This window comes from Ambystoma mexicanum, chromosome 10, assembly GCF_040938575.1.
Source record: "Ambystoma mexicanum isolate Mex_15411 chromosome 10, UKY_AmexF1_1, whole genome shotgun sequence".
NCBI classification, from domain to species: Eukaryota; Metazoa; Chordata; class Amphibia; order Caudata; family Ambystomatidae; genus Ambystoma; species Ambystoma mexicanum.
The window spans coordinates 85,020,796-85,042,890 of NC_090932.1; the positions used below are offsets into that span (position 1 = coordinate 85,020,796).

The 22,095-nt window shown below is 45.7% G+C and overlaps 1 long non-coding RNA gene across 1 annotated transcript in view; it reads right to left on the reverse strand.

Annotated features, from left to right (window-relative positions):
- Nucleotides 1-5,054: 5,054 nt before the first annotated feature.
- The window catches only part of LOC138491180 (uncharacterized), an 87,858-nt gene continuing 70,817 nt past the window's right edge, over nt 5,055-22,095 (reverse strand). Inside the window, exon 3 of the long non-coding RNA XR_011275975.1 lies at nt 5,055-8,283. This is a non-coding gene — a long non-coding RNA (uncharacterized lncRNA). The remainder of the gene's footprint in view (nt 8,284-22,095) is intronic.

Consider the following 22,095-nt stretch of genomic DNA (forward strand, 5'->3'; position numbering starts at 1 on the left):
CACCAAAGTACGAACAATGGGTGACGGACGTCAACATATGCATTGCGATGGAAAGGAGAGTATATGCAGCCAGGGGATGCCCGAGGAAAGCAGATAAGATATGGAACAAATGGGAGGAAGCCCAGTGACTGCAACAACCTGAGCAATGGATGGTGGGGCACAATGTGCAATGTGCAAAAGTACTCTAATCTGGCATGTAGCGTGAGAAACAACGGACACCGCAAGACCCTTTTCTCTTTTTCTTCCTTTTCTTCTCTCTTCTTTTCTTTCACGTTTTCTTTTTACCTGACCAGGGACTGTTCCACTGGTCATACAGGTTGTATGTTTATAAGAAGAATGTATGTTTTATGATGTTAAATTGGAAAATACAATAAAATGTGTTATCAAAAAAAAAAAATGGTTCATGTCAAACCTCTAATTAAAAAACATTTGCTCGACCCTCTGGAGCCCAAAAACTACCGCCCCATCTCAAAAACCAGGTTCCTTGCCAAACTCATTGACCAAACTGCCTACTCCCAACTAAATGCCTTTGTCGAAGACAACAACATCCTTGATCCCGCACAATCAGGTTTCAGAGCCTGTCACGGAACTGAAACCACCCTAACCTCAATCTGGGATGACCTTAGAATTACAGCAGACTCAGCGGGATGCGCCGCACTAATCCTTCTTGACCTATCCGCCGCCTTTGACACAATCAATCACTCAATCCTCCTAGACCGCCTCCACTCCCTAGGAATCCATGGAACTGCTCTTAAATGGATAGCTTCATTTCTCAAAGATAGGTACCAAATAACGATACTGTCCACTTATACCTCCCAAGCCAGACCAGTCGACACAGGAGTCCCACAAGGAGCATGCCTATCCGCCCTCCTATTCAATCTCTACTTGATCACCCTCCCACCGATAATTCGTTCACACAACATCCTGTGCTACAACTACGCCGATGACACTCAACTAATACTAAAACTCGTGAACTCAAAACCCAACGCCCGACCTGACCTGGCCTCCTGCCTCCTTGACATAGAACTCTGGATGTCCCAAAGCCACCTCTTGTTAAACCCCTCCAAAACGGAAATCATGGTTTGTGGCAACTCAGAACTTCTTCCGCACCCGCTACCCTGGCCATCCGCCATGGGCAACTCACCGACCCCCTCCAACTCAGTGAAAAATCTTGGATGCATCCTTGACTCTGATCTAACACTCTTGCGCCAAGTCACCAACGTCTCAAAGTCCTGCCACTACCACCTTAAAACCCTTAGGCGCATCTTTCCCTATCTCTCCTTTCCCAACAGACTCTCCGCAGTTCAATCAATCGTTATATCAAGACTGGACTATGCAAACCCCCTATATCTTGGAGTCCACGCGTACCAACTGAATAAACTCCAAAGGGCACAAAATGCAGCTGCCAAATTGCTACTTGCGCTCAGCCCAAGAGACCACATCTCCCCAGCCCTTAAGATGCTGCACTGGCTCCCAGTAGCCCGAAGGGTGACTTTCAAAACCTTATGCATCTCCCATCAAGCAATGCATAAAACCGGACCTCAATATCTTCAAGACAAGCTAAAACGCTATCACCCCCCTCGCACCCTAAGATCAAGCTCAGCCGACCTCCTTGTCATACCGAAGACAAACTCAGTCAGGTTAGGCGGATCATCATTTTCAGCCTTGGCCCCCATGCGTAAACTGGATGAGTGTGTAGAACAGATGAGTATGTGGAGAGGATGACTATGTAGAGCGCACGAGTGTGGATAGCGGATTAATACGGAAGTGCGGAAAGTGTGTAGATCACCGGAGCAGATGAATGTACAGACCTGGCGAATGTATAGAACGGATGGGTGTATAGAGCACATGAGTGTATAGGGCAGAAGAGTGTATAGGGCGGAAGAGTGTATAGGGCGGAAGAGTGTATAGGGCGGATGTGTGTATAGGACGTTTGAGTGTATGGAGCGGATGTGTGTATGGAGCGGATGTGTATATGGAGCGGATGAGTGTATGGAGCGGGTGAGTGTATGGAGCGGATGGGCATATGGAGCGGATGGGCATATGGAGCGCATGGGCGTATGGAGCGCATGGGCATATGGAGCGCATGGGTGTATGGAGCGGATGGGTGTATAGAGCAGATGGGTGTATGGACCAGATGAGGATATGGAGAAGACGAGTGCGTAGAGAAGACGAAGGTATATAACAGATGAGTGTATGGGATGAATATATAGAACAGGATATTGCTGTTGGATGTGTGAAAAGCACAAGTGCTTAAAGCGGATGAGTGCGGAGAGGTGATGAATGCGTGGAGCGGATGAGTGCATGGAGCGGATGAGTGCGTGGAGCGGATGAGGGTGCGGAGCGGATGAGGGTGCGGAGGGGGTGAGGGCGCGGAGGGCGTGAGTGCGTAGAGGGGGTGAGTGCGTAGAGGGGGTGAGTGCGTAGAGGGGGTGAGTGCATAGAGGGGGTGAGTGCGTAGAGAGGGGGAATGCGTAGCGCGGATGAGTGCGTACATTTCACAGAACCGAGTAGAATGCAGGAATGCAGGAATGCACAAACCAGATGAATGTGCAGAACGGATGAGCGTAAACCAGATGAGTGTGTAAAACAGATGAGTATGTGGAGCGGATGAGTATGTAGAGCCCACAAGTGTGGATATCGGATGAATACGGAAGTGCGGAGAGTGTGTAGATCGCCGGAGCAGATGAATGTACAGACCTGGCGAATGTATAGAACGGATGAGTGTATAGAGCACATGAGTGTATGGGGTGGATGAGTGTAGGGAGCGGATGAGGGCAGGGAGCGATGAGGGCAGGGAGCGGATAAGTGTATGGAGCAGATGAGTGTATGGACTGGATGAGTGTATGGAGCGGATGTGTAGATGGAGCGGATGTGTAGATGGAGCGGATGTGTAGATGGAGCGGATGAGTGGATGGAGCGGATGAGAGGATGTAGCAAATGAGCATATGTAGCGGATGAGTGTATGGAGCGGATGAGTGTATGGAGCGGATGAGTGTATTGAGTGGATGAGTGTATGGAGCGGGTGGGTATATGGAGTGGATGGGTCTATGGAGAGGATGGGTGTATGGAACGGATGAATGCATGGAGCAGATGAGTATATGAAGAGGATGAATATGCAGAGCAGATGAAGGTATAGAACAGATGAGTGTAGAGATGAATATATAGAACAGGATATTACTGTTGGATGCGTGAAAAGCTTGAGTGCTTAAAACGGATGAGTGCGGAGAGTGGATGAATGCGTGGAGCGTATAAGTGCGTGGAGCGGATGAATGCTCAGAGGGGATGAGTGCACAGAAGGGGATGAGTGCCTAGAGGGGGTGAGTGCATAGAGCGGTGAGTATGTAGAGGGGGTGAGTGCGAGAGGGGGTGAGTGCGTAGAGGGGGTGAGTGCGTAGAGGGGATGAGTGCGTAAAACAGGTGAACGCATAGTACGCATGAGGGCATAAAGCGGATGAGTACCTGGAGCGAACGAGTGCCTGGAGCAATCAAGTGCCCAGAGTGAACTGACGTGTTGCGTAGAGCGGACAAGTACGTAGAAGGAACGAGAACAGATGCATCCAGTACTGATGAGTGCATAGAATGGATGACTACGTAGAGCTACTGAATGCGTCGAGCATGAAGCAGACAGGAGTGCATACGTGGGGCAGACAAGAGTGCATGCTTGGGGCAGACAAGAATGCATGTGTGGGGCAGACCAGAGGGCATTCGTGGGGCGGACAAGAGGGCATTCGTGGGGTGGACAAGAAGACATGCGTGGGGCAGACAAGAGGGCATGCGTGGGGCGGACAAGAGCGCATGTGCGGGGCAGACTAGAGCGCGCGGGGCAGATCGGAGTGTATTGGACCAGACTGGGGTGCATGGAGTGGATAGGAGTGCACGGTACGGACTGGAGCGCATAGAATTTCGTGACGTATATAGTATGGTCTAGAATGCAGAGAACGTTTGAAAGAGCATATAACCCATCATATCACACCACCACGCTTACTCTCTCCTTCACATCACCACTCAACTAGAACACAGAGATACTATGACACCATTCGGTATAACTGTTCTCATACCAACATCCGCCGCTCACTCCACATCATTACAAGTAAACACTGCTGGTTTCACTCCACCCCCCCCCCGAGCCAAGCATTCTCCTCAGGCCTAAGGCAGCCGTTCTGGATAAAACCTACCAGAACGAATACATTCTCCTAATCTCTCAACCACCACACCTACCACTAAGAAGCAGCTATTACACGAATACCGCACGAGCTGCACACATACCCGGTGCACACCTGCACCTATGACTCTCTCTAATCTCTCTACTGATCTGAACTTCGGTTCCCCAGGGCGTTCAACCTACCAGCGCCTTCAGACCATACCAATGGTATATAAGGCACTATATAAGTTCAAAATAACATAACATAACTTATTTATGTCTCATTCAAAAATACAGGGTACTTCTTCCCTCGCCTTTACTTTTACCCTGTACAGGGATTGAGACATTCCCTTACACGGTACTGACCTGTGCTTTTTATATTTCTCTCTACTCCCTTTGGAGTTTGAAATGCCTCCTTCTAATTCCCTTGAATTAGAAATCCTAGGTGGTATCTCTTTATCTTCACAATCATTTCCCGTTACTCAAAATTATTACAATCCCATCCCTTTATTTGCCATTCCCCTTAGTTTACTCACCATTCGTTAATCGACTTGTGGTCTTCGGTATCAAATCCTCATCCAATCCGACTACTTCGCCTTCTGTCCGCAGAGTGCCTGTGGAAACCGGGCAGGGATTTCTTCAAAGGGGGACCTGCCCACCGTCTCGGTTCTTCTTGCAATATAATGTCTATCGGCCGCTCTCCACAGGAAACTCTGCGTTATTCCAGCTAATGGCGGAGGATGCCTGATCGTCCGAAAATATGGTGCTGAACAAGTTTGGATCTTTAAACCATCCAAACCGCTACCATGTCAGTTTAGGGCCATTTAGGAATGTGCATATGTAATGGATGGGATCACACAAGATATATTCTGAGTCCAAATAACCGAACCAACTGAGGAAGATGGCAAAGTACTGTTTTATTAACAATGATCTAAAACAGGGAGTTACAGCGAACATCAACAGATGTACGCTCGATTTCTCTCAGCGATCTTCACACAAAACATAGCATTTATATCAAAAATACATCAGAGGTGACATCATACTATGTGGCACTAATAAAAAACCTGCTACGGGTCGGTGTTGGCTTAAGAGGAACATCTAAGTATACTTTCTGTAGGAACTAGGATTGTGATTGGCTGCCCCCTATCAGGTCGACAACATATGCCTACCTCTAAAACATGTCCTCTACAGAAGCATTAGATACACAGGTTATCTTTGGTTTTTAAACTAGAAGGTCCTTCATTAAATGGACTACTATAATTGGTTGCCACGCTTGTGCCAGGTCTGGAACATTTGGTTCACTTAGCAGCACGTAAGCCCAGACCCAGGTGCAAGGAGATGGGGAATGACACTACCTACCCACACAATTAGCCCAGCATCTCCCATCGTGCATGCCTTCTGCCATGAAGATTGTCTTTGAACTTGGCCTTGCAAAGTATCCTTGTCTTTTAATATAGATGGGAACGAGCGCACTCGCTATCATGCTCTGGGACTTCAAGTTTGAACTCTATTTTCATCCTTAGCTCATGTGACAGGAGACTACGCTTTGGTCCATTTTGTAGCTTTGAAATGCCCTTAATGAATTAAACTTGGCACTCTTGGTGTTCTTTCTTTACATCTTAACAAGGGATGATTCATCCTTTGCACGTTTGCCCATTTCCAGAATAGATAGTTGATCTTGGCTGCTTCAGTCTTGACTCCAGGCCAGACAACCTTGTCTTGCAATTCCACGATTTGACTTATTCTTGCTGTGACACAGCTTTCCCTTCCCGCTTCATGGGTCCTGGATTACTAAATTCATGATACTGATGTCCAGTTTCTATACAATGGTGGCTTTGCCTGCATTCTAATCACTACATATAGCCAGCTTCTTTGAGGACTTGATCTACCTTGCGTTTCAGTGTCTGCACATTTATTGAATGGTTGATTTTCTGTAGCACTTTGTGCACGTGTAATCTTCTTCCTTTATATTTGAGAGTTCACTCGATTCCTTACTTCATCATTAGTTTCTTTAGGATCCATATATTCTCTTCAGTCAGTAAGAGGTTGTGCATACTTTTTGTGACGTCACTGGCTTCTTTTCTCTGCTCCTTCTCATATTCCTTCACGGAGTTCCTCCCTCAAGTTGCCATCTCTTCAGAGATACATTTGGTAGGGATTGTCTCAATGGGTATCTTCTTTCGAACACACGCTCTGGTATTGCCACAACTGCTGGTGTCAAACAAGGAACAATATCAGGTCTCCAGCATATGGTAGGTAGGAGGCAGTGTTTCCTGCAGAGGCATGCAGCTGCTCCTCTAAACCGGAGGTGCTGGAAACTGGTTTGTTTAGATGCTGAATTACTTGCAAGGGGCATGAATGCCAGTGCTTGTTTTAAAGGTAGAGTGGGACTGGAGTAGGATGCCGACCACCCTTTATCTCTTAGTACTTTGAGTCACGGGACACAAAACCCTGTACTTAGACACTGGGTGGAGGGGCTCTCAGTTAGCACATGCAAATGAAAATTGGTCGAGCTGCAGAGAGGTTTAAAAAGCAGGTTGTGAGTGTGGTTATGAGGGATCACCCAAAACTCCTCCAGTGCCTGCATGGCCACTACCAATTGTGTCTTTGTTTTTGGTGCACTCTGGCCTCGCTAACACAGGGACCCACACACGCACGCCCACTCACAATCTTCCTCTGAGTCTAGGAGGCAGAATATTGTTATCTTTAGTCTCTTTCTTCATCTATTATGCGTCCCCAAAGCCCATCTTCTACCCCAATTTTGAGGATATTTAGTTTCACAAACATTCTAATCTCTGGGAGATGTTGGTAATCTAAAGGCTGCTGCCTGTTAATGATTGTTTAAACATTCTCTACTCTCACAGTTGAGAGATTTGACAGGCTCTTGCTGTAGTGCCCCATTCCCAGGAGCATCCCGTGCTGAGCGTCACTGCAGAGTGCTACCTTCTGCCTGCGACCTTCTCAATTCAGGAAGGTGGTAGATCCTCAATCTGGCTGGCTCGCTCCACCCCTGCCTCAGAACTTTGCAGTGTTGAATAGGAGGTACATTAGCACCAGGATAAACAGGAATTAGCAGAGCAAACAGCTTTGGCTTGTGTAGGCATGGTATCCACATGTTCAATGCACTGTCATAATGGTACTAGCTGGTAAATGCCTGTTTAAGAGTCAAAACACGTTGCTTTGCCAGTGCCTGTTTGTTTACAGGTAGTCAGTGCAAGGGCAAAGATACTGCTTATAATCAAGTGGATGAAGGGACACTTAGCTAGGACAGTGTTATCACATCAGGAGATGGTAAACTTGTTCACAGCTACAATTAAGTCTTTGCCTTTAAGAAGGGTGCCCAGAAATGAGAGAGCTAGACTCAAAGAGGAGGATGCGTTTTTGAGCAGGGAGGGGCAGGTAGTGGACAGGAATGGTCATAGGGACTAGCATGCCCATGTACGGTCAATGGGTGGTAAATAACCACCCATCGGCTGAGCATCTCTCCTCACATGCCATCTCTCTACCTTCGCTTTTCATGCCAAAACTAAAAAGGGACAAAGGAATCTTCTCGAGAAAAACATAAGCCCCGCGGGACTAACCAGGGAAACATATGTAAAGCATCATGTCCTGAGACACACAGAATGATGTTCACCAAGCAAAAAAAACTCAAAGGTAAAAATTAAGTAATACATTACAGAAAAAATGGAAGAATCATATTTCTCCAGAGATCTCCAAGTGATGTGCAGACAAAGAAATTGATTTTAAAGATCAGGAAAAGTGCTGCAATCTGGGATTGTGCACTGAACACACTTTCAGATTTTGAAGACTTGGGGCCCGATTCATGGAAATGTGCGCATAAATCTTGCAAGTGCTGTGCCGAGAAGGACAATGCGCGAGCATGCACACAGATTAAAAAATGTGCGCCCTGCTTATTCATGGAATTGTTTGCGCAAAGTAACTGTATTCGCAAGTCGCGGCCAGAATGCCCCTGACACGGCCACACACAAAGCATAAACAACCAGATCAGCCACCTTTGCGTGTTCCACTGGCTGGGAATAGACACATCCTTCAAACGAAGACTGATCCTCCTCGTCACAGTACCAGGAATGTAAATGATGGTTTTCAGTGTTAATTAAAGGTCTTTCTCATCACAGTACCTAAGTAGACAAAAAAAGAAAATAAATTGTGAGTTGATATACACGTAGCACTGTATTAAGGAGCATTTACTGATGAGATTAAAGAAACATTTGGAAACATGGCCATGCAAGGAATAATAGTACATCAACCAGAAAGATTCCTCCCAAACCCTGGCCTGAGTTGAGGGACTATTGGCATAATTACATAAAGACTGTTGAGCAAGAAAATCTTACTGCAAAAAAGAAGTTACTTTTCTTGCATGCCCATGGCCCAGAAGAGCAGCGCAGTTATAGTGAACTTTCAGTTCTATCAGAATTGGATGCTGGAGACATGGATGCACATAAATGCAATATTAGACAATTAGATAATTTGTACGCACCAGAGACTAATGTTGCAATCAGCAGATTCAACTTCTACATGAGACTGCAAAAGGAAGAAGTACCTGTTGAGGAATATGTGTCTACTCTAAAAAGAAATTGGCACTTACATGTAAGTTTGGAGCAGGTATTATGATAGAAGAGTTAATAGGTTGTCAGATTATCATACATACCAAGGGTTCTGAAAGCCAAGAGAGATTGTGGGTGGTAGGAGACCCATCACTACAGCAAGCATTAGTGATTGTAAAAAGGACAGGACACGCCCAGAGGTTTTCAAAAGAAATCAGGAATAAGAAGAAGGAAGTACAACCGTCTGAAGAAAACAAGGAAGAAGAAATAGGAGAACACGTATAACTGTGGTCAGAAGAAAAAGGAGGCACAAAATGAAAAAGAAGAGGAATCCAGTGGCGAAACACAGTCAAGACATAAGGATCGGGATGGCACTGTTCCTAAAGAGAAAAAAGAAATAGCGAGGATGGCACATACCGGTCAGGAAAAACAAAAGAGAAAGATTGGTGTTTCAAATGTGGAAGAGCAGGGCATTATGCTACGTCCAGAAACTGTCCAGCCATTGACAAAATGTGTGCGGCATGTAAGGGCCGGGGTAATTTTGCAGTAGTTTGCAGGTTGTTCAAGAAGATTCCAACTCAGAGGAAGAAAGAGTTGTAGTAGTGAAAGAGGACAATCAACAAGGGATGAAGTGCCCTAGATGTGTAGTTATTGTCAAAAATTGGCTACTAAAAGTAATGGTGGATAAATGTTTTATACAAAATTTATAGAACGAAAATGGCAAGAATTAACAACTTAAGGTCTCAAACACAGGTTGCACCATTGGAACATAAGAAACCCATGAGGGTTTGAAGGGTCTACGATATACCTCCTTGGTTACTTGATGAATAAGATGCAGTTTAAGGACTGCACAGCAGAAATTAAGCTATATGTGGCCATGAAAAGAGTGCTGGGTTAGAGTGATCGAGTTAAGCTGAAAATTCGACTTGATCCATACGAACTTGACCCCATATTTTATATGGGTGGTGGAAAATGTGAGGCTTGAAAAGATGAAGAACAAAAGGAGGATGTGTTCCAGACAAAGTTGGGGCTGCTTAAAGGGTGCGCACATAGAATTATACTTAAACCCCAGGTGGTCCCAGTGATCCACAAGAAAGCCAGACCTTTCCCTTTTGTGTAATTGGACAGATTGGAAAAAGAGAACGTTTTCGAGAAAATGTAATCTTTGCAATGGGTGAGTTCTATTGTTGTAGCAGTGAAAAAAAATGGAAACCTCTGATTATGTGTAGACTTAAAAGATCTTAACAGAAACACCCAGGTGGACAATTATCTGAAGCCAATCACATCAGAAATGTTAAATTGCATCGAAGGAGCAAACGTTTTTATGACATTGCATTTATCTCATGCGTACCACCAGATAAACTTGACAGAGGATTGTAGAGACTTAATGGCATTCATCACACCCTTCGGGATGCATCGTATGAACAGGATGCCTTTGGGGCTGATATCGGCAGCCGGTGTGTTCCATAGAGCAATGACACAGGTGCTCAAGGTACTAAAAGGAACACTAGTATACCAAGATGATATAATAGTGTATGGAAAGGGAGAGAATGAGCATGATCAGAGATTGCAGATGAAATTGCAAAATTTTGCTGAAAAGGGATGAAAAGTGGAAAGAAGCAAATGTAAATTCAATGAGAGTGAAGTGGAGTATTTGGGGCACATTGTGATTGGGAAAGGGGACAGACCCAAGGTGGATGCAATGGAAGCTATAAGGAATGCACCAGCGCCTACAAATATGGTCAAAGTGAGGTAAATATTCTGTGTGAGTACTATAGTAAGTTTGTGAGCGATTTTGCAAGTATCACAGAACCTATTAGGAAGTTGGAAACATATTGGATTTGTGTGGGACGGGAAATGTGTGCATGCTTTCAAAGTCATAAAAGGCAATATTTGTGGAGCCGTGGAACTTGGTTGATTTGTTGTTGGTAATGAGACCAAGCTTACGGTGGACTCCAGTGGACTAGGACTGGGGGCAGTTTTGTCTCAGGTTGTGGAGAAGTGTGAAAGGGTGATTTGCTATGCATCAAGGGCAGTGACTGAAGTAGAAAATAGATATCCAGTTATAGAAAGAGAGTTGTTGGCTTGCGTTTGGGGAATACATTACTTCAGAATCTACATCTGGGGAAGCAGATTTACATTGTGTACCATAAACCCTTAGTGGTATTGTTGACAGTCAAGGGTTTTTGCAAAGCTATGCCGAGGTTAGCAAGACTGAGTGTGAGATTGCAAGGTTATGCAAGGTTATGATTTTGTGAACAGGTACGTGCCTGGAGTGAGGAATAATTTAGCAGACTTTCTTTTGAGGTTACCAATCAAGGATAAAGTTGCGGAAGAATAAGGTCAGGAAGAGGATGTTGTAGCAGTAGTCAGTGAGGTTTTCTCCAAGCACAAATGGATGGAGGAATTTGTAGGGAACCAGGTACTTGGGAAAGTTGTTGAGTTCATGACTAAAGGATGGCCAACTAAAAGAGAATTGAAAAATAAGGTCATGCCATACTGGGAGGTTAGAGAAGAGTATTCGATAGAGTGCAGAGTGTTACTCAGAGGTGACAGGTTGGTACCACTGGAGACGTTAGGAGTGGACTTAATAGAGAAGGCTCATCAAGGTCGGGATTTAAGAGCTAAGTGCTGGTGGCCAGGCATGGATTTGATGGTAGAGAGGCTTGTGAGGAACTGTTAGCCTTGTCAGAATTCTGACAAACGTTGCAAGAGTCAAAGTAATGAGTTGGGTGTAGTACCCAAACCTGAGGAAGCAGGGGAGCAGTTGGGTATTGATATTGTTGGCCCATACAATAGATTCGGGAGAGAGAGGATCTTTTTTATAGTGATGGTGGATCATTGTTCTGGATGTTGTGAGACAGGCATGATATCAAGAGAGACACATACTCAAAGATAACAGTTAGAAAAACTTTATGAGCTTTGTTGGGTGGGTAGAATGCCTAACTGGCCCTAACTCTAAAGGGGAAGTTCCCTCAACTGATGCTTCTAAGGGCCGTTGTTGTCCATAAGTCCAAAACCAAAGCCAGTCTGTGTCTAAACCCATGCTTGCCCTCACAAAATGTGTTCAGGGATCTACTTAAAGAAAAAATGGTGGTTAAAAAAAGGAAATGTAAACCACAGCTGGTTTCAGTTAGTCTTACCCATAGGTGTCATTCTGCCAGTTCAAAATAGTTCAACTCAAAAGGGTTGCCCTTGGAGCCTTCCATGTAGGGCCCTTGCCGTAAGTCAATAGAGTTCCCAATGTCTCTGGTTCTCTCAGGGTTCCCTTCGCCAAGCTTCGATCCTTCCAGTTCCAAATAAAAAGACACAGTTCTTGTTAGGCCTCTCAGGGTTCCCTTACCCAAGATTTAGGCCTCTCTTTACAATGTTCACAATGTCTCTGGTGGGCCTCTTAGGGTTCCCTTCCCCAAGCTTAGGCCGCTCTGGTTTCATACAAAGGTTCACCTTGCCAAGATGCACCATTTTAACACACAGTTCTTTCCATGGGATAGTGTCAGAGACTTTAAAAAATGCTGGCTTTGGCTCCTCCCCTGAGCGACTGCTCTGACTCCTCACCCCTCTCTTTTTACTCTGTTTCTTCCATTTGAACATCTTTCCCACTTGTGCTCTTTTCCACAAAGACTTTGTTTTTCTTTTACCTTCTTTCACCTTTCTTTCATTCAATGGTGCACACCTGCACCATCTTTCTTCTTAGATATGCCTCTTGCAGAATCTTCTTGACTTTAGCGTGCCCCTGTCACATTCTGTTATTTGGTTATGCACCCTTGCACCTTTCTTTCCTTGCCTCATGCCTCTTTCACTTTTCCTTTTCAGACTGCAGGTCTTTTGTACCCCTTTTTCCTGCTTTTGGGTTGCTTGCACCCTGTTTGTTACTTTCTCTCTCTTTGTAATTCACTTTCTCTATCTGTCGGGTCACTCGCTATTTCTTTCCTGTTTCTGGTCGCTCGCACCCTCGCTTTGCTTTCTTTTCACTCATTTTCAATCTACCACTAATTGTAAATCTGTTGGGTCGCTTGCACCCCCTTTTCCAGCTTTGTGTTGCTTGCACCCTCACGTTACTGTCTTTTGCTTTGCGCCCCTTGCACACTCTGCTTTTTCTTTGCTTTCCTTTCCACTTACTGCTTTCCTTTCTGCTTTCATGCTGCTGCTCCCGCTCCAGCCATCCTCATGTGCCTGGGTTCCCCTCATTCACATAGTGATACTCTCCCAGACAGCGCAGTGCCGGCAAGCAGCTCCACGGGATAGGGGACGTGAGATCAGGGTCTCACCACTTGCCCCTCAGTCACCCCTGGGACTGACACATGTCTCAGAGGAATGAGCACTGGCCTGGACACGGCCAATAGGCAGCACCTCACCTTCATCTGCTTTCACGTAGGCCCGGCTCCTTCGCTTCGCTGCAAGCCCTCTGGTACACCGGGCCAGTGGCTAAGCGTCCCGTTCTCCTCCGGTCCTCCCAGGTTTCTTGTGTTGCTGCCTTCACGTTCCAACCAGCAATCCTAGCTCGCTCACACTTCCTGGCAGAATCTCACCTTTTATGCCTGAAGTAATTGTCAAGTGTAGTCAGGTTTAAATGGTTTGGGGTGTTTGCCTAACCATGCCTGACTCTATCAGTGGGACAGTCTACTGGTGTTACATGGTAGGCCTCACTGTGTATCCCTAAGTCGTTTCTATGGGTAATCCGCATTACTCCCGATTGCCTCTTATTTGTCCCAGTAATTACTGGAAATGGGGAGGGGGAGATGGGGTGTGCTTGGAAATACCCCATTAAGGTTAAGGGAGAGTGGGTTGGTGTATAATTGGGACAGGGGGAATACCATGTCTCACCCTTGGGTATTCTCCATCCAATCCCCCCTGACACTCCACTCAGGTGATCCTCCCTCGCTTGGCCACCACCATGGTCAGGAACCAAAAGCGATGGCCCTTACTTGGCCACCTGATTGGAAGATCCCAGGGGTGTAGGTGGGAGAATACCGTCAAGTTTCTCACAATGGGTTGAAGCCAAATTGGTACAAGATGTCAGACCATGTGATGTGGTTACAGTTTTTTAAAGTGTCTTCAGAACTGCGCCCTCTGCAACTCATCCAGAACAGAACCACAAGAGTTATCCTTGGCCGCAAGCCCAGGAACTGCATCTCTCCGGCACTGAAATCCCTTCACTGGCTCCCTGTGGTTGCAAGGATGAAATTCAAGACCCTCTGCATTGTCCACAAGGCTTTCCTCTGGGCCCTGGGACCTACTTACCAACAATGCTACCTTCCTAAATACTGTCCCTCCCGAGCCCTCTGCTCATCTACCCCCAACCTTCTGCGAATGAGCCGGTTCTCCAAGCAGTGATTTGGAGGGAGATCCCTTTACTCAGCAGGTGCCTCCCTCTAGAACAGCCTCCCTGCCACCCTCCGTCTTGAGCCTGATATTCTTAAGTTCTGGAACCTCCTTAAGACCTTCCTCTTTTCTTCCTCCTTCTCTCTCCCCCTACCCTGCTAACCTAGCTCTCTGCTCTTCAATCTCTTCCCTCCTCTTCCATACAGCTTACTGACTGGCCGCCTGGCAGGGGAGTTGCTAGGTCTGGAAAAGACCCGGGGCTAAGCTGTTGTGGGAACTGTTGGGACTGGGGGCTAGCTAGTCTTTTGGCTGTAGATCCTGAGATTCTATCCGGGGCTACAACCAAAAGATCAGGGGCTATAGCCCCCTTAGCCCCCCCCTAGCATCGCCCCTGCCGCCTGGTGTACCTCAGAGTTTCACAGGTCCCAGGCACCCCTGCCAGTTCTTCTGCACTACCTCAGGGCGCTGCACCCCACCCCCTCACTGCACTTGTAATACATTCTAGAGAGCTTCTCTCTCTGCACTTCCCCAGTCTCCACCGACCGGGTGCACTTGGAGCTCTCCCTCCCTTGCCCGGCCTGCACTTACACGATCTGTATACAGCTCTGCCTGAAGATCGTTCTGTCTGTTCTCCCTTGTCTTCACCCCTTAATGTGCACTTGAAAAAACCACAGAATCGCTGTCAAGTCTATTTGCTGTATCTAAACTGTTAAATGCATCATATTCACTTACTCTGACTGTGCAGACCGTTATCGTCTCAGAAATTTAAGGGCTCTGAGCGACTGTTGTTTTTCCCCGTGTTCTCACCCTCCTTGAGTGCTTTGAAACACTGCCCATGTATAGGCGCTTTATAAATAAGCATTACCATACCATAGCATACCATTACCAGAAGGGACGGTTACCCCATGAGGGTAGTGAGTGATAATGGGGTGCTATTTAGGAGTGTGGAAATGAAATATGCTTGCAGTGCTGGAATTGAGTGGACATTTTCAGCACTTTACTACCCGCAGACCAATGGGTGAGCAGAAAGGTGCAACAGAGTCATGGTGGAGGCTGTAGAACAAGCTGTGAAAAACAATTGGGATGTGAGATTGGCCATTGAGAAAATATTGTGGTGTATAAGGACGTCGGTATGTAAAGATTCAGAGAAGACACTGTTTCCGATCAAGAGGGCCAGAGAAGATGACATTGTGCTTATTCCAGCATTGGTCAATCTAGGGAAATGTTTGGGGAAAAGGGGCAGAGATGAAGTAAGTTCGAGCATGCTGAGTATTAAGAGGAAGTTCAAGCCGCATGATTTTCTGAGAGAAAAAAGGTGTCTCCGGGTAAAGGAGGTTCCAAGTTTTCAGATCTAGTCATAATAAAAGAGGTGTTTAACAGGTCTGTCAGAATTGAAGATGAAACCGTGTGGAGCGTGAATCGATTGAGTAGGAGGAATTGGCATGGTGGACGTGTGGGTGATGGTAGTTGTGGTAGAAGAAAGCTTGATTTGTGGGTGCGTGAAGATATGGATGAAGTTATTCCAGACGCAAGGATCACCAGTGGAAGTAGTGAGGGTAGGATACAAGATGAGTGCATTGTGTGAGATAGGAATAATGTGAATGATTCAGTTGCAGGGAGTAGAATTCACAAACCACCATTTTGGTCCAAGCACTATATTATGAAATGAGGGAACTTGATCCAAGGACTATGTTTTGAAATAGTGTAATTTTAGTTGGTGTTATATATGTACGGGCTGTTGTATATGATTTGCCCGTGTACTGGATTTTACTGTTCAATTTTTCTATTTTTGATTTTTATGGGGAGGCAGATGTGTTGTATTGTTTGCTATACTAGCAGCGTTCATGAGTGTAGAACGAGAACGTAGAAGGAAGGGGGAGAGTGACGGCTGGTGAGAGACAGAGGAGGAGGATGGTCGGTGTGCCGATCCGCTGGTCAATTAAAGTATCTAGTATCCACTCACGGTGTATGTGTGTTAACAAGACACATCAAGACCTTTGTATCATAATCATACTCAAGGTCTGACATCAACTAGAACCAGACTATGGTTGGGATAGCAGTGAAATGGGAGATAATGGAGTCAACATCATTCCATGCATTAGGGTTTTCCCCCTATTGTCGGTCAGTACCATTTGAAGAGACTCCTCCGCCTATTGTCCCAATGGCCTCCACCAATTTTGTCCAATGAGTGGGCTACGCAGACCATCATGGGGCAAGGTTTCCTGCTGCTTACGTGTTTGAGAAGTCTGGGCCCTCTCAGTAACATGCTTCCATGTCCCTCGCCTGTCTCTTGGGACAGACTGTTTGTGGTTAGTGAAATGTGGCGATGTTGGTGATGTTGTAATTGATTGAACACGGGTTGTGGAGAGGGAGAATTTGAATTGGGCGAGGTCACAGACTGCCAACATAATAATCCCTACCTCGCTTGTTGCTCCTACAACAACTGTAGAACAAGGTCGCTGCATACATAGCACAAGGCCAAGCCGACTCACAGTTTTACCTGCATAACAAGACTGTTTAATACATAAGGAGCGCATAGATACATTGATGTGCGCTGTCTGCCTGACAGTTGCACAGCCAGATTTCCCCGGTGGGATTGCTTGCATACCTAGGTCATAACCAGATTGTCTTGTTGTGCTGACCAGGTTATCAAGGGCATAGCCACTACATTTAATTACATATATATATGATGCCCCCGGGCTTTGGCGCGTTAGAAATAGATACATAAATAAATAAATAAATACATAAATACCACACTTCTAGACTAACTCACTGTGCATGCCACATGAAACATTCGTACAGCTTGAAAATGTAGCATAGAGACAGATGCATTAAAAGGGCCTGACGGCATACCACACAAATACAGTGCTGGACTTGTTTGCGTGGACTGCATAACAAAGAGTGCCCGCATGCATGATAACAGAAAAGCTCACTGTATTTGCATGTTTACCCAGCACACAAGCTTTTTAACACACAGCTAGACGTATTCACTGTTCCACTGCTTAGCGACTGCCTAGCTGTTTGTTTGCTGGCTGCATACAAGCATAGAGCCAGTTGTACTGATTGTGTGCCTCCACAGAAATTGCATACCTCATCATATTGCTGCCTGATTACCAAGCACATAGCCAGATTAACTCACTGTTCTCTGACTACACAGCAATTGCATAGCTGTTTGTTTTCCGTCTGCATACGTAGCAGATAGCTATTGGCTGCATAACAATTGCACAGCTCAGTGGTTTCCTTGCACATCGTTAGATTGGCTCTTGGTGGGTGCTTGCACACCTAGCACATAGTTAGAGTGCATTACAATTGCATACCTGTTTTCTGCGTGCATACCTAGCACACTGAGAGGGAGACGCGTTGCTTATCAGATTTGGCGTATTACAATCGCGCAGCTCAGCTGTTTGCTTACGCGCCGAGCACATTGCTAGAAGGACTCTCTATGAGCACGTGCATATCTAGCGGACACTAGCGCGACCAATTCCTCAGCAGCATGCATACCTTGCACACAGACAGACCCATTGTGCCTGTCTAACAACTGCATAGCTCTATTATATGCTTTCATAGCCAGCACACAGCTAGATCCAATCAGTGAGCCTGCCTTCACAACAATTCGTTGATAGAATAGATACAGTATCTCATAAGTCAGACACTTAACAAGCTCGCCTTGGAAGCAAGAGGACACGGAGCAACACAGGTTTGATCCCTGGGTCCGCGCTTAGAAACTTCTGGATATTAAGCACATTATAAATAACCTACTATATCATATCACATCACATTGCAGCTACCAGGGAACCAATTAGACAGCCAGACACCTGATCATCAATCCATCCTTTGGATTACAATGTAACCGCCTTTGGCACATTCGGAGCAGATCCTACTGTGCAAGTGAAACAACGTCCTACAGAGGTTGGAAGGAACCACTCTCTCGCCCAATCCAGAACAGTTTTCTCGCCACTCCAAAGGAAGCCGCCATCAAACTAACCCAAACTCCAAATCTGAATTAAAACTAGAGGGTCAATTTCACCCCCATCTATGCCTAGCCTTCCCGCATCCCGCCAAACCTTCCTCTAGTCTCTCTACCACATCCTACAGTTTCTAAATCTCAGCAGTAAGATACCTAGAAACTGCAAAGAAAGCAGAATCAGAGCAGAAGAAAGGAAAGGGAAAGAGTTTGGAAGTGACCCTTACCAGTCCTTTGGAACAGGAAAACAGAGACTATAAGGGAATCCCATTTCCTCACCTCTGTAGACCACTATCAGCCTGTACCTCCATGAGTTACCTACATATATGAACAATAAAAGGGGAAATGCAAGCTCCTTGAGATACGCCAAACTGTACGGTTTCTTGGTCGGAGGCACATTCACCACTGTGACTGTAGATACTGTATCGCTCGAAGAGGAGCATAGCGACAAGATAGTTGTCTTGGATGCCCTGGTTACCTACTGGAAGGAGTGAAGGATAATGGAGTGATCCAGGAAGTCAAAGACGGCTGACAAATCTAATAACATCAGAAGTCCAGAATGGCTTTCATCTAAAATGCAGCAAAAAGAATCAGAATAGTCGAAAAGGGCCATCTCCGTTCCTCTACCGGGATGAAACCCGGATTGTCTATCTCCCAAAAGACGATATTTTTCCAGACAGTGTTTCAACTGGATCGATGAAGCTTTATCAATCACTTTCAATAGGATTGAACATTTGTTACGGGATGATAATCAGCACATTCCTCAGGGTCCAGGGTACTATTGGTGTGACCCATCTGCGTTTAAAGACATCTGAGACTGATCCCTCCCACAAAGAGGCATTGATAAACGTAATGATAAGTGGATTCAATACTCCACACAGTCTTTAATGACTGAACCGGCAGAAGCCATGCCTACATTCTGTCAGATTCAAACCCAAGATAATTTGGTGTCATCAGGTGGCAAAGGTTTGAGCTGAAATGTTTCTGAGAGAGTCAAAACAGATGCTACTAATATAACCTTTCCTGTAAATGTACATTATTAGAGGCATTAGCTGGAGTTTGGGTACTAATTTGAATGCTAATTGTTGTGATTTTCTCAAACATATAGGCCCTCATTCCGAGGTTGGTGGTAGTCATGGCGCAATTTGCGCCATGACTGCCACCAATAACGGGTCCGGCACCGGTACAGTACAATGGGGACATACCGGTGTAGGCTGACCTTTGTGGGACCGGTAAATCCCCATTGAAAATGCCATTCCCCATTCCCATTTGAGCCCCCATAGGGCTCAATGGGAATGGGGAGGGGGCTAATAACGGACTTATTTGCGCCCTAGTCCCTTAACAGGTCCCATCCACAACGGCTGGACAGACCAGCCGTTAATGGTGGGACCCGCTAAGGGACCTAGTAGTAGGGCAGTAAGGGATTACCGGCACCGGTCTCCTTACCGGTGCCCGGTATCCCTTACCACCCACCTTGGAATGAGGGCCATGATCTTGCAATTTTTTGCAACGGGCTAAAGTGGGACGTGATTCTCTTTTTTGAGATAAAATGTTGTCAGAATACCATCCACGCCGTGAGGGTTTGGACTCCAACATTTTAGTCTGGATAGGTGCTTAAATGCCCACAGTTTGAGAAAGAAATAACCTATATCTCACCACAATTGTGTCTACTGACGGATCTTCATTCATCTCTGAAACAGTATACCTCAAATGATACTCCACCCACTGCTTGAATGACAAGTTTGACGATCTTTGTGAATAAGATAACTTGAGAATGTTAGGGAGAATGCTCATAAATGGCTAATTTCCCTTACCTAATGAGTCCCTCAGAAGCTTTGCTGGATTTTTAGGATTTATTGTTTTCACCTGGTAAGAGTGTGAGACTTTTTCCCACTCTTGCATGTGTTTTGCTGTGTGTGTTTTTGCCATTTGTGTGATATTGGGCTCTGGAGCCTCACCTACTCCATGAGCAACATTTTTGTGTGTGCTACACAGCACCTTCAATGCAGTAACACACGGTTGTCTTTTAGACTTCCCTCTGACTCCAGTTTCTGGGACTGACTACTGTCTCCCAGAAACATGTAAAGTTGCCAATCACTTTATGTAGTCTCTTTAAACTACAGACCCAGTACACCCCATCTTACATGGAGTATTGGAAAGGGTTAATTCCTATCCCTTTTTGTCTGTGTCTCTTAGAGCACTGTTTCGCTCCCTTTACATTAAGACTTGGCTGGTGGCAGTGGTAACTATCCTAACCTTTCTACCGCGGTTATATTATATAACCATGGTATTGTTTTAGGCTATTATATTAGCCTCGAACATAAACCCGCTTAACCAAATACATTTTATTTTGGCTCCAGTTGGGTTTAGTCGCCATTTCTTTTAGTTAAAGTCTTTCTCGTGTTCTTCTCTGCACACCAAACCGGGGATGATTCCTTTGTTCGCTGTCTTTTCGCGGGCTTCTGCACAGAAGCCCTCCTTAAGGTGCCTGAAAGTCTGGGTAGGCAGGATGTGAAGGAGGGGTCTTCAGACCCCTGCCATGGGTTCCCTTGGTAACCCAAGTCGCACTCTTGTCTGATTGGCTAAGGGGACTGGCCTTGCCAGGCCATTCACCCTGCTGTGTGATTGACAGCCAGGCTGTATGAATGGGGGTAAACTGCATAAAAAGCAGGTCTCTGGGACTGGAAAGGCAGAGTCGTCACTGTAACGCAAGAACCAATGAGGAGCAGACTGAAGAGGACCCCTTCAATGACTGAACTGCCTGGTGAAGCCCTGCTGCAGGTCCGAATCGTCAGAATCCGCCAACAGAGAAGATCCTTCAGGAAACTTCTTCCCTTGAGCTGGTGGGACCAACCAGTTTGCCCAAACTGCAAGGCAGGACCCCTCCTCTGATCATATTCGCTGTACAGAGCTAGAGTGGGCCGGATAGCCAGGAAGGTCGGACCCTGCTTGGGTTTTATGGAGCGCACCTTTTATTTGTTGCTTTGCTCTGCTGCTGGTTTCTTCCCTGGGCAGTGCAGGACCCTTCAGTCTTCCTACTTTGTGTCAGTCTGACAGTCGCTTTAGGAACCATGAGCCTGTAGGAACTACCAGGAACGTCCGCCTCAGCTACAGCTTCATCTCCGTTTTAAGGTACTGTGCAAACCCGGTTGCTCGTTTCGTTCAGCCGTGGGGAAAGTGTGTGAAATCTTTCTCTAATCTGAGGGCTTGTCCTTCTCTTCTTTTTAAACTAACTTTTCTACCAACCAACCTCATCCGAAATCTATGGCACGAACTTTACCGCGAATTACCCTGAACTGTGTGATCTTGAGCAAAACACTTTTGTCCTATTGACTTTGGCCCTAAACCATTTCTACCTGATTCTATCACTGTACTTCCACTTGTTCCATTGCCCTGAGTACTTACCTGTTGGGGTGGTCCAATTTCTATTAACTTTGTCTTTCCCTCCCTTTTAAATTGCTGAAGTGCCATTTTACTCCCACTTCATTTTGTGAGCTTAACTTGTCTGGGATTTAAGGGAAGTGGTGTGGTGTATTGAGAGTGTGATTTTTAAACTACTTATAATGGTGTAATGTTATAGAACTGAAGAGTGAAATAAATGTATATTCTTTTACTTGAAAACCTTGAGTCAGTGTTTGTTTGAATCATAGTAATTGCTGTCCTTTGTGTAACTATTTGATACTGCTCACTCACTCTTGAGATAAGTCTGGCTACTCCGCTACTGCTACCATTTTAACAGTGTAGTACAGGCTTGTACCAACGGTCAATTTGTACTGGCACTTGTAGTCTTAATTGTGTGTGGTGTTCCCAAAGGGTACTGCATATAATTCTGCCTAACAGAGAAATATCTTAACCCTGATTTGTATCCCTGGGGGAGAACAATCAACCATATGGCAGCAGGCAATCAATAGTGTTTGTACTGAGCTACTTGGAGATGTTACACAGGCTTGGTGGCTTGCACCTTAGGAATTCCAAAGGATGGGTCATTACCATATTCAGAGCAAAGTTAGATAAACACACATTAATTGGGGGAAGAAAGAGATTACTTTCACAGGAAACCTCATCTCCACTGACCCAAGTAAGAATTGAGCCTACCC